Raw genomic sequence first — 13,508 nt, 5'->3', positions numbered from 1 at the left:
AATGATACTCACTTAAACCTTTTTAGTTCAAAACATCAAGCTGAACAGAATTAGCTCTCTGGGATTTCCTTACATGGACATTTTAACTCACTTTGGCACAGACTGCCTATAGCTAGTATGTGAGTTTGAGCAAACACCATATTACCGCGGAAGCACTAGCTGGTAGTCGGGCCGTACGCGTGTCTTAGTGCAGTTGAACATAATCCACAAAGTCCGCTTGTAGTCGAAAAACAAACAGGCAAACATTTATTTCCACAGTTTTGAAATACAGTGATCCATTTGAATGTTCCAGTACACTGCAAACACGGTAAGAAACTGTTTTTCTCCACAGCTAGTTAAAGCCCCCGTAGCTCCACACTGCCCGTCGTGAACGCTCCCTCCGTGCACAGTTACCGTATGTTAAAGGAACAGTACGTAAAAATTAAATAAGGCAAGAAAAAATACAATTTAACTGTAAATCTTATGCTAAACAAATTATAAAGTAAAAACTGAAATTCCCCATTATCTTACACTTATCCTTATCCAAAATGATTCAAATTATTAACAAATATACACTCTGTGCAATCTGAGCAAACTAAGAGATGATTAGACCTTATCCTATACACACCACATTAATGGCAGACTATAGAAACCACTCAAGATAAAGCCTCAAACAAAGTAGCATTATTCCTAAAGGTCTTTAAACCAGATCTTGTGCTAACTTTCTAAAGTCTAAAATGTTGCTGGTGTCAGATGACAGGTTTTTTTTGCCATTTTTTTCAATATCTGTAACTCCCTTAACTCCTGAACCATTTGTTGAATTGAAAGAACTCCAACTGTTCCTGAATTTTTCAGTGACATTAGGGTCGTTACTGTAATCCCACACAGCAGCAGCCCAAAGAAGATGAATAATTGTTGAAAGAAAAGAGAGTGAGTGAGTGTGATGGTGCTCTACAGAAAACAGACATTTTATTGGGCATTTGGGTTCTTTTTATTGTTTTTAATCATTTTGTTTTCAGTATTTTCTGTGTTATTTGCCAAGAATTGGATGCAGTGCTCTGCTTGTAATTACCAAAATGACCCTGCTATCACTGGGGAAAAAAGCAAAGAGTTGATACTTTAAAGAACCATTGGAATTTTTCAAGTGTGACATTTTTACAAAATGTCATACTTGACATACTTGGTTCAAATGAAAAAACAAAACAAAAAAAAACCCTCTCCGTGAATCGCTACCTTATTGTGGTGGAGGGGTTTGTGTGTCCCAGGGATTCCAGGGGCTCTTGCCCCTGGTAGGCTCTCCCATGGCAAATTGGTCCTGGGTGAGGGACCATACAAAGAGCGATTCAGAAGACCCTTTTGAGTAAAACATTGAGGGAATAGGGTTACCGGGGATGGGTTACCGGGGCCCCGCCCCGGAGCCAGGCCCGGGGAGGGTACCCAAGAGCGAGCTTCTGGTGCCAGGCGTTAGTCCATGGGGCCCTGCTGGGCACAGCTCGAAAAGGGGACATGGGCCCATCCTCCCACAAGCTGGGTGGGGTGCTGGAAGATGCTCCACCATGAGACAGTTGTCCTACTGGAAGACTTCAATGCTCACGTGGGTAACGACATCGAGACCTGAAGGGGGGTGATTGGGAGGAACGGCCTCCTTGATCTGAACCCGAGCGGTGTTTTGTTATTGAACTTCTGTGCAAATCACAGTTTGGCGATAACAAACACCTTGTTCGAGCATAAGAGTGTCCATAAGGGCACGTGGCACCAGGACGCTCTAGGCCACAGGTCGATGATCGATTTTGTAATCTTATCACCAGACCTGCGACCATATGTTCTGGAAACTCGGGTAAAGAGAGGGGCTGAGCTGTCAACTGATTACCACCTGGTGGTGAGTTGGATCAGGTGGTGGGGAAGGACACTGGACAGACCCGGTGCACCTAAACGAGTAGTGAGGGTGTGCTGGGAACGCCTAGCAGAGGCCCCAGTCCGTGAGATCTTCAACGCACACCTCCGGCAGAGCTTCAACAGCATTCTGAGGGACATTGAGTCCGAATGGACCATGTTCAGCATCTCCATTGCCAAAGCTGCTGCATTGACTCCCAAACCAAATGGTGGACACCAGAGGTGAAGGGAGCCACCAGGCTGAAGAAGGAGTCCTATCGGGCTTGGTTAGCCTGTGGGACTTCAGAGGCAGCTGACAGGTACGGACAGGCCAAGCGGAATGCGGCTCGGGCAGTGGCTGAAGCAAAAACTCTGGTGTGGGAGGAGTTCGGAGAGGCCATGGAAAAAGACTTTCAGACTGCCTCAAAGAGATTCTGGCAAACCGTCAGGCGTCTCAGGAGGGGAAAGCGGTGCTCTACCTGCACTGTGTATAGTGCTGGCGGAGCGCTGCTGACTTCGATTGAGAAAATTGTTGGGCGGTGGAAGAAATACTTTGAAGACCTCCTTAATCCCACTGACATGTCTTCCGAGGAGGAAGCAGAGTCTGGGGATGATGGGGATGACCTGCCAATTTCCGGGGGCGAGGTCAATGAGGCAGTTAACCCTTGTGTGGTGTTCGTATTTTTGTTACTCAGCCAGTGTTCATGGGTCTGGTCGACCCGCTAGAGTTTTGGCTTTCCAAATTAACACTATCAAACAATTTTATGTTAAATTACTCAACAGATGTTTACTTCATCCCAATTACAAGACATATGAACAGCAAACATGGTTAATTTTTTCCCTTTACCTTTGTTAGATCACATTTATGAATTAATGTGCTTCTCGTTTTTCTTTTATATAAAATGTTATAAATAAATCAGTTATAATCAAGTGGAGTGAGTGGAAAGACACAACACATTTACACGTGAAAAAATAATTAATTGTTTAATTTTTCTTTTGAAAAAAACTGAACACGGGTCTCACAGACCCGAACACCATACAAGGGTTAAACAACTCCTTGGTGGCAGAGCCCCTGGTGTGGATGTGGTCAAGCCCGAGTTCCTGAAGGCTCTGGGCATTGTAGGGCTGTCCTGGCTGACACGCCTCTACAATGTTGCGTGGAGATCAGGGGCAGTACCCCTGGACTGGCAGACCGGGGTGGTGGTCCCCATCTTTAAGAAGGGGGGGGCGGAGGGTGTGTTTCAACTACAGGGGGATCACACTCCTCAGCCTCCCTGGGAAAGTCTATGCCAGGGTGCTGGAAAGGAGAGTTCGTCTGCTAGTCGTACCTCAGATACAGGATGAACAATGCGGTTTTCGTCCTGGTTGCGGAACACTGGACCAGCTCTTTATCCTCTCAAGGATTCTGGAGGTTGCATGTGTGGCATCTGTGGTGGCCACAGCTATCTTTTACGGTGTGGTCTGCTGAGGTGGCAACATCTCTGCCGGGGACAGGAAGAGACTGAACAGGCTGATCCGCAGGGCCAGCTCTGTTCTAGGATGCCCTCTGGACCCAGTGGAGGTGGTGAGTGACAGGAGAATGGTGGCTAAGCTGTTATCCGTGATGGACAACATCTCCCACCCCATGCAGGAGACTCTGACAGCACTGAGCAGCTCCTTCAGTGGCAGGCTGCGGCACCCACGGTGTGGGACGGAGAGATTTCACAGGTCTTTCCTCCCCACTGCTGTCAGACTCCACAACAAAGACTCCAACTGATCGAACACACATCCACACATGTGAAATAACACTAAATGCAATACTCTTTTTCTGACAAAGTTGTATTTTTACTCAGTTGTATAAAGCATTTGTAATCTATTTTTATCCTATTGTATATTTTATTCTGTTTATTCTACTGTATATAGTATTTTATTCTATTCGGTACAGTTGTGTACAGTATTTTGTTCTTATTGTATTCTAATTTTTGCTATATAACTTTTTCACTGTCCACTTCCTGCTGTGACAAAACAAATTCCCCACGTGTGGGATTCATAAAGGTTATCTTATCTTATCTTATGGGAGTTTGCCCAACCAGTCTGCATGTGTTTTGTGGACTTGGAGAAGGCATTCAACCGTGTCCCTCGGGGTGTCCTGTGGGAGGTGCTATGGGAGTATGGGGTGTCTGGCCCATTGCTACGGGCCATCCGATCCCTATACAACCGTTGCAAGAGCTTGGTTTGCATTGCCGGCAATAAGTCGGACTCGTTCCCGGTGGGTGATGGGCTTCGCCAGGGCTGCCGTTTGTCACAGATTCTGTGATTTTTATGGACAGGATTTCTAGGTGCAGCCAAGTGGCGGAGGGCTTTCACTTCGGTGGCATCAGAATCTCATCTCTTCTTTTCGCGGATGATGTGGTTTTGTTGGCTTCATCGGGTGATGGCCTCCAGCTCGCACTGGAACAGTTCGCAGCCGAGTGTGAAGCAGCAGGAATGAGGATCAGCACCTCCAAATCTGAAGCCATGGTTCTCAGCCGGAAAAGGGTGGAGTGCTCACTCTGGGTCGGGGATGAGTTCTTGCCCCAAGTGGAGGAGTTCAAGTATCTCGGGGTGTTGTTTGCAAGTGATGGGAGAAGGGAGCTGGAGATCAACAGACGGATTGGTGCTGGTGAAGAGAGAGCTGAGTGTAAAAGCAAAGCTCTCAATTTACCGGTCAATCTACGTCCCTACCCTCACCTGTGGCCACGAGCTTTGGGTAGTGACTGAAAGAATGAGACTCACAACTTAGACATTCACATTACTCACACTCTCATTACACATACATATAGGATCTTGGGAGTGGGCACGATACACGGAATCCAAATTACCATCAGGGTGTACACCTCACCCCTCGCGTGGTTGCCCACCTCTCAATTTTAAATACACGTAGACATTGAGGGCTAGCAGGAGGGACTATGCGCTTACCTGCAGCTCTCTGGCAGGTAGCTCCATGCCCTCCTGGGTTTTAAATTAGAACACACATGCATCAACACTACAATGAGCGGGTGGAGGGAGGTTTGGAGTCTTCTCTCACCCCCATTCTCTGCGGCCTGCTGGAGCGGGGGGGCTAGGAGGAGGAGTTGGCCGTCCGACTGCGGTCTGGAGTGTGGGGCCTCCCTGCTGCTGCGGAGTCGGGGCGGTCTGCCTCTCCCCACCGCAGGGAAAAGGGTAACACCACCTGGGTCTGGGTGCAGTTCCCCCCTCCAGGGGCAAGGGTACCTAGACCCGGTTCGTAGAGTACGCTTGGGGAGTGTGATCGTGTGTACAGCGTCTCTTTATGTCTGTCTCCACGTTGGTTGAGTCTGGAGTAAGTGCATATGAGAGCATGAGGGTGGGAATGGATGTTTGTATCTGTGTGTGCCTGCATGTCTGTGTCTATATGTCAGGTTGGGTATCAGACGCCACCTCTCTGGGGACATCTCAGGCCCTCCAAGGTTTGGAGGCCTATCTCCCCCTACCACCACTTCCCCTGCCAGTGGCGGACTCCCTCAGACATCGGTGCGTTGGTGGTTCTTTGTGTCTGGGGATGGGCGTCCAGGTACACACCGGCTCACTCCTTGGCGGCCGCTTATCGGGGCCTGGATCCTGGGGCTCGCTCGGGCCACTTCGGAGGTGGGGTGCCCCCGGCCTCTCGGCCTGGGGCTCGGTCACTCAGGCACAGCTGGCTGCCGGCGGAGCTCACGGGCGCGTCACTGCAACTCCCCCTGGCTTCTGCTCCGCGGCTGCTGAGTGACCCCTCATCTGGGACTCTCCTCAGCTCTTTCTGGGACAGTGGCGCGGCTGCCCCTCTGTTGGTCTTCCTTGGTCTCTTGTGTTCTGGGGGCCTCTGGATGTCTGGAGTTTTGATCTCCTCCATACCTGCTTCATGCCCTGAAGGACGGGGCTGTGGCCCCCCCACACCCTCTAGCAGATCATTACATGAAGGAACCTTTTAAAAAAAACAAGCGCGTCCATGCTCACAGGTGTACACACGGGTGATCACACCCACCAAGTGACCAATTAAATGTCACTTGGTTCAAGATGGTATGTGGGTTAGCAACCACTGGAGGTATTTGCTCTGTTACCTCATTTATTGCTCTTAGGTCATGAACTAGGCGATATTTTCCTGTATTGGCCTTTTTTACTGGAAAAATTGGTGTATTACACGTGGCTTTATTAGTTTTCACGAGAATACCTGCTTTCTGCATGTCTGCTATTACTGGCCTAATTCCTTCCCTTGCTTCTGTACTCAAAGGTTATTGTGGTTTCACAGGCCTTCTGGTCCTGATGCTGACCTTAACTATCAGAGTGTCATTAGAGAATTTCATTTTCACTTGAGGCATTTTTAGATACCTTCTAGTTTTTCAAAAAATTCACACATCTTACATATTTCAAACTTTGAAGTTTTTTGTTTTGTGTATATATATATTTTTTTCCTAAACTTTGCATTGTTCATAGCTCACAGTTCTAAAACTGGGCATTTGTAAATCATATGCCTAATCACTATGTGTCACCGTGTTCTGTTGATCTTATGTGCTGCACAATAATGTTTAATATTTAGTATTTACTGTTATATTCACATATATCATTGTGATGTTGTTTATTCTATTACTCTTGTTCTCTTCTGCTTGTTTTCCTTTTTCTTTCTCAACAGGTGATCCAGGTGATCGATATATGCATTTTTTTTGTTTTTCTTTTTTTTTTCTGCCCATTCTGTTGGTTTTTGTTTTTTGCCCTTCTCCCCCGTCCCTCTTCTCAGCTGTTTCTCTTTCCCTCTTTCTTTCTCCCCTTCTTTCCCCCAGTCAAGTCTGTCCCGTATTCAGCAAGTGAAAATAAAATAAACAATAAAAGGTGAATCAAATGGACCATTACGGCAAGGCTGGGATGGTCAATTTGGTAAAGTAAATCCGTTGGGCATCTTTCTTTGCCTTTAGACAATAATTCTGATGGCAAAAGAGCCAAACGGGACAGGCAAAAAAAAAAAGAAAAAAAAAAAAGAATGAGACTGCGGATACAAGCGGCGGAAATGAGCTTCCTCTCCCTTAGAGATAGGGTGAGAAGTTTGGTCATCCAGGAGGGGCTCAGAGTAGAGCCGCTGCTCCTCCACATCGAAAGGAGCCAGCTGTGGTGGTTTGGGCATCTGACAAGATGCCAAGTCTCCTGTGCGCCTCCTGGGTGAGGTGTTCCGAGCATGTCCCACCGGGAGGAGGCCCCGGCGCAGACCCAGGACACGCTGGAGAGATTATATCTCTCGGCTGGCCTGGGAACGCGTTGGTGTCCCCCCGGATAAACTAGAGGAGGTGGTTGGGGAGAGGGAGGTCTGGGCTTCTCTGCTTAGGCTGCTGCCCCTGCGACCTGGCCCCAGATAAAGCGGAAGAAGATGGCTGGATAAATGAATGAAAAAAAAATGCCACCTTCCGACAAAAGGCAGTACAGAAAGAGGGAGTCCAGCTAAAGTGGAGCATGGGCTGCAAATTTACAGACTGTGGTGTTTACATGTAAGCTTCCCAAGTGGTGCTGCTTCTCTTTCTGGCCATACAAAAGTCATAGTGCCCAATTCTGATGAGAGGGGTTTGCAGCAGCACCCTGCAGATTTGAATTGATTACTTTTTTTGAGATGTAAACATTGTCCAAAATGAGCATCCCTACATAAGCCCACAGTTCCTCTGTGTCCACCCAACACTGAGTGTTTCCTATAAAGGTTTGTCATGTCCACAATTTGCTACTGGATTTCTTCCTTTAGAAGAAGTGCATAACTGGGGGCATGGTGTTTAGAATCCAAGTTCTGACTGCTGGAATGTAGCAGAGGGTTGCAGGCTTTGTGGGAGACCAACAAAGTAATGTTATTCATTATTTACTGTTATGGAATAAGTTCATAACTTAGAGTGTGGCCTTCCAACAGAAAGGCTCACCCCCTGCATGAGAATGTACAAGCACTGAGCAGCTCGTTCAGCAGTAATCTTTGACACCCACAGTGTAGGAAGGAGCGCCACCGCAGGTCATTCTTACCAGCAGTTGTCAGACTCTATAACGCAGTTTACCATCCTTTGGTCATCTTACTCACCAGCTTGTTTTTTAACTGCACATTTTATACATATTTCCGTACAAATGTCTGTACATTGTTACTTGTATATACAAACTTTGTGTCTTCCTTTTATATTTTATATTCCCCTTGCTATAAGAGCTGTGGAACACCACAATTTCTCATCCATGGGATAATAAAGGTTTATTCTATTCTATTCTATTCTATTCTATTCCATTCTATTGATTTTTAGTGAGAAATTTTTTGGCATTATGATAGAATAACAAGAGTTCTTAAGTAGCCTCACCATTTGAAGCTTATTTAAGGAACTGAGACAACAATTCTGAAACAAAAATATCCTCTATCAAATATAAGCTATAATCATTCAACACAGCCAATGTAATATGAGAAAAAGCAACAAACACTGCTCTAAGGAATAATAGATAGAAAGTAGACCTCACTAAAACAGGATGCAACCATGCTTCCTGAATCCATGACTGTGGTAGTGTTACACCCCTGAAATGATGGGCCAACACATCTCCCGTGCAACATATTTACTTTTACAGAAAACTGTAAAGACAGAAAAATGTACGATTAATCAGTTCTTTCGGCGCGCGGGCCGTACGCTGCCTCTTCACCACTGACACTACTTATATATACAGTTTCATATTCATATGCACCACTTTTATAAACTGCTTAAATCACAAAAATACATTTTACTATACACATGAATAACATTGTGAACTCTGATTACAGTTTTATATTGTTTTTACTACTGTTTTTATCTATTTATGAACATGACTTCTTAACTGTATTTATTAAACTAGATTTCTTTCAAATAAACGTTCTTCTTAACATATTTCTATAGCATTCAGTCTTCATGAACTAAACATAAAGCAATTCACATTTTCTCTTATTGTGCAAAATATATATCTTGTGGCTTTAATCCCAAAAATATCTGCACCGAGCTCACAGAGTTTCGGTACAGTCTAACACTTGGATCGGCACAGGCTAACAACAGGATGAACTTGGAAATTAGCTCTCTAGCTTAACATTCGCCACAAACAAGACACTTATCATTATTCGCCACTGCTGTCTGTCACTTTTATAACATCTGTTTATATTATCAACCACCTAGCTTACCTGTAAAGACATAAAAATGTCTGATTAATCAGTTCTTTCAGCACGCAGGCCGTACCCTGCCTCTCCACTAGTGATGTTCGATTCGTGAACGAATCGTTCAATACTCGAGAATCACTTTACTGACTCGTGAATCATGATTCACAAGCCCAACTGACTCACTGACTCATCCCTGTTTCTGTTAGCAAACTAATTCACTTAGTAGAAATATATCTAGCTTATAATTAAAATTGTGGGGGGAAAAAAACAACAGCCAGTTTCTTAACAAAAGCATTTCTGCTCTGAACTGGAATAAAAAACCCTGATTAGAAGCTCACATCAAGAAAATAGCTCCTCGGTTCACAGTAGCATCGCTCTGCTAACATGCTAACAGCACATTTGAGCTACTCACCCCCTCCCTCCTGTGCTGAATCATAGAGCGAACGAATCACTCACTCACTAATAGGGCTGCCAACCGTCCCTTAAAAAACGGAATCGTCCCGTGTGTAGAAACAAAAGTACACGTCCCGTATTGAGCTAATAAGGGACGCACTTTGTCCCGTAATACAGTGAGAATCAAAAGTAGTCTATAAATGTTAATGGAATTAACGCTTTGTTTGAAAACATAATTCCCAGCCCCTCTCCTGCTTTGTGACCAATGAGCTGACAGCACACTTATGACAATTCGAGTATGACAATTCAGATTACCGCTTATCTCATTGGTCGAGGAAAGGTCGCTTGCGGAGAAAATACCGGAAGACAACAGATGACCACAACAAGAAGCATGGCCAACAGGGAAACAAGCGCCGACACTGCGGTGCAAGTCTCGGACGACAGTACACCTAAAGCTGGGCAAACACTGTGCGATTTTTTCAGTCACGTTATTCAGCTCCTGCTCAAACTGCACGATTGACTCGCAGGGGTTAGAAGTTGGTAGGTCACGATGCAGGGTCTCACACTATACCGCCCGATGCTCTGATGCGACCTGAGTGCTCACACTGTGCCTCCATAACATGAAGGTTATAACAGAAAATCTGTCGCTCGCTCTCTCTGTCTTTCACTCACACAGACACACCACCACCATCAACTTTGCTAAATTGCTAATGAAAAACATTGATCAGGCAGCTGTGATTGAGCAGCAATGTAAATCCAACTATTTTCACGGTTGTTGTGGTCGTGATAATTTTGTGATGCCACATCGAAAAGTCTCGGATGAGCTTTCCAAAGTTCTACAAGTTGTGCCTCCATCGCTTGTGTCCAGATCACACGCTGCACAGCCGTGCTGCTCCATCTTTTTCACCGACGTTTACGTGTTTGCGCGTGAGCAGTGTGAGCGGCTGCGGTGACACGTCACGAGCGATTGATGATCGGGAGCTGCTCGAGGTGTTAATCGCTTCTCGTTACCCCACGTATACTACACGATACACGATGAAGGCCAAAATCGGGCCGATCACCAAATCGGTCGCACGACTCAAAAATCGGCTCAAAATGGGCCAAAAAATCGCACAGTGTGAGCCCAGCATTAGAGCAGCAATGTTTGTTCCCCTCAGAGAAAGAAAAAAAAAAGGCTGCAAAAGTACAGGGAGGAATGGGAAAAGGAAAACACCTGGCTGGGAAAGTGCACGATAACACCTATAAAGCGCACTGCACTGTGTGCCGGCGCACTTTTTCCATAGTATTTTAGTATTTATTTATTTATTGTCATTGTCAAGAACAATGAAATTGCGTTTGGGGCTTCCATACAACCCAAAAAAAAGAAGAAAATAATAAATACCCCTTAAAACCCAAGTGTACATATTTAACCCAGTGTGACTCCAATGCAATAAGACAATCCTTAGCAATAATGTTCGTAGAAATTCAGACAAAGACCTGAGAAACATGACAAAATACAACAATGCAACCCATTCAATATTATTGTACTGTGAGATATGATATCAGATATGATAGTTATCTATTTAAGAAAGAGGGGGGGGGGGGGGGGGGGGCAGGAGGGGGAAGAGAATAAAGATATGATGCACCAATGCAGACCAGTTCATTGCTATTAAGAAGTTGGATATGGTTATTGTCCGTGAGAGGGGGGCAGAGAGTTCAGGAGCCTCACAGCCTGTGGATACAGGCTGTTGGCCAGTCTGGTTGTTCTGGCCTGTATAGACCTGTACCTTCTCCCTGAGGGCATCAGATGGAAAAGGTGGCGCGCAGGGTGATGTTGGTCCCGCAGGATACTGTGCACCCTCCTCAGACAGCGAGTGGGGAAGATATTACTGATCTCTGGCAGACTTGTTCCAATAATTCTGCCAGCTTCTTTCACCACCCGCTGGAGTGCTTGCTGATCGGCCTTGGTGCAGCTGGGGAACCACACTAGAAATCCATACGTCAGAACGCTGCTGATGGCACAGTTGTAGAAGTTCAACATCAGAGATCTGGGAATGTGTGCGCTCCGCAGTCTCCTCAGGTAGTAGAGGCGCTGTTGGGCCTTCCGTACAACTGAGGTGATATGGTTGCCCCAGGACAGGTCCTCGGTCACAGTTACCCCCAAGAATTTAAAACTGCTCACCCTCTCCACCGCCTCACTGCCAATGAAGAGAGGCAGATGGTTGTTATGACCCCTCTTCCGGAAATCTACAATGATCTCCTTGGTCTTTTTGGTGTTTAAGACCAAGTTATTGTCGTGGCACCATGACTCTAGTTGTTGCACCTCTGTCCTATAGTTTGTCTCATCATTGTTGGATATAAGTCCGAGCACTGTAGTGTCATCTGCAAACTTAACAATGAGATTGGACGCGCAGGAGGAAATACAGTCATGGGTGAAGAGAGTGTATAGCAGAGGGCTCAGAACACATGCTTCTAATGGTGGGCACATGAAGAACATGAGGGGCGTGAAAGCTCGGGGAACCCTTAACCAATTTTATGTCCACCAGGCCACGGCAGAAGCAGATATGGTATGTAAACAGTGGTTTGTTTTTTTTAAACCCTCTGGTTAAGGTTAATATGGGCATGTGCAGTGAATATCAGCGCTCTGTGGCCAGAAGTGTGATAATAAGATAAGATAAGATAACCTTTATTAGTCCCACACGTGGGAAATTTGTTTTGTCACAGCAGGAAGTGGACAGTGCAAAAGTTATGACGCAAAAATTAGAATACAATAAGAATAAATACAGTACACAGCTGTACAGAATAGAATAAAATAATATACTATATACAGTAGAATAAAATAGAATAAAAATATACAATAAGATAAAAATAGAATACGAATGCTATATACAACTGAGTAAAAATACAACGATGCCAGAAAAGATTATTGCACTTAGTGTTATTGCACATGTGTGGATGTGTGTGTTTGTTCAGTTAAAGTCTTTGTTGTGGAGTCTGACAGCAGTGGGGAGGAAAGACCTGCGAAATCTCTCCGTCCCACACCGTGGGTGCCGCAGTCTCCCACTGAAGGAGCTGCTCAGTGCTGTCACAGTCTGCTGCATAGGGTGGGAGACGTTGTCCAACAGGGATGACAGCTTAGCCGCCATTCTCCTGTCACTCACCACCTCCACTGGGTCCAGAGGGCATCCTAGAACAGAGCTGGCCCTTCGGATCACCCTGTTCAGTCTCTTCCTGTCCCCAGCAGAGATGCTGCCGCCCCAGCAGACCACACCATAAAAGATAGCAGAAGCCACCACAGAGTCATAGAAGGTCTTCAGGAGTGGGCCCTCCACCCCAAACGACCTGAGTCTCCGCAGCAGGTACAACCTGCTCTGCCCTTTCCTGTAGAGGGCGTCTGAGTTATGAGTCCAGTCCACTCTGTTGTTCAGATGAACACCAAGGTACCTGTAGCTGTCCACAGCCTCAATGTCCATACCCTGGATGTTCAGTGGTTGCAGTGGAGAATGCTTGTGCCTGCGGAAGTCTACCACCAGCTCCTTGGTTTTACTGGCGTTGATCTGGAGGTAGTTCAGCTGGCACCAGTCCACAAAGTCTTGAGTCAGTCCTCTGTACTCCTTGTCGTCCCCATCAGTGATGAGGCCGACTATTGCAGAGTCATCAGAGAACTTCTGCAGGAAGCACTGGGTGGAATTGTGGGAGAAGTCTGCAGTGTAGATGGTGAAGAGGAACGGAGCCAGAACCGTTCCCTGTGGGGCCCCCGTACTGCAGACGACCCTGTCCGACACACAGCCCTGAGTCCTCACATACTGTGGTCGGTCGGTGAGGTAGTCCAAAATCCAGGTAGTGAGGTGATGGTCCACTCCAGAGTTCTCCAGCTTGTCCTTCAGAACCGAGGGAAGAATAGTGTTGAAGGCACTGGAGAAATCAAAGAACATGATTCTCACAGTGCTTCCAGCGGTCTCCAGGTGAGCGAGGGAACGATGTAGGAGGTGAATGACGGCATCATCCGCTCCAATGCCAGGCTGGTAGGCAAACTGAAGTGGGTCCAGTGATGAGCTTGTTAGGCGCCGAAGCTGAGCCAGGACCAACCGCTCCAGGGTCTTCATCAGGTGGGATGTCAGAGCCACCGGCCTGTAGCTGTTGAGGTCCTTGG

The 13,508-nt window shown here is 46.3% G+C and overlaps 2 protein-coding genes across 4 annotated transcripts in view; both read left to right on the top strand.

Annotated features, from left to right (window-relative positions):
- LOC147334363 (low affinity immunoglobulin gamma Fc region receptor III-like) overlaps positions 1-13,508 on the top strand; it is a 529,842-nt gene that overhangs the window by 470,629 nt on the left and 45,705 nt on the right. The window lies entirely within an intron of this gene.
- Positions 1-13,508, top strand: part of LOC147334366 (alpha-2,8-sialyltransferase 8E-like) — a 65,573-nt gene that overhangs the window by 35,136 nt on the left and 16,929 nt on the right. The window lies entirely within an intron of this gene.

The sequence above is a fragment of the Aulonocara sp. 'chitande type north' Nkhata Bay genome, linkage group LG3 (genome assembly GCF_057382095.1).
Source record: "Aulonocara sp. 'chitande type north' Nkhata Bay isolate Kocher_YH1m ecotype deep benthic linkage group LG3, A_spYH_male_GT1.1, whole genome shotgun sequence".
In the NCBI taxonomy this organism is placed as follows: Eukaryota; Metazoa; Chordata; class Actinopteri; order Cichliformes; family Cichlidae; genus Aulonocara; species Aulonocara sp. 'chitande type north' Nkhata Bay.
Note: the sequence above shows the minus strand (reverse complement) of the source record. Positions and strands in the feature narration are given on the sequence as shown.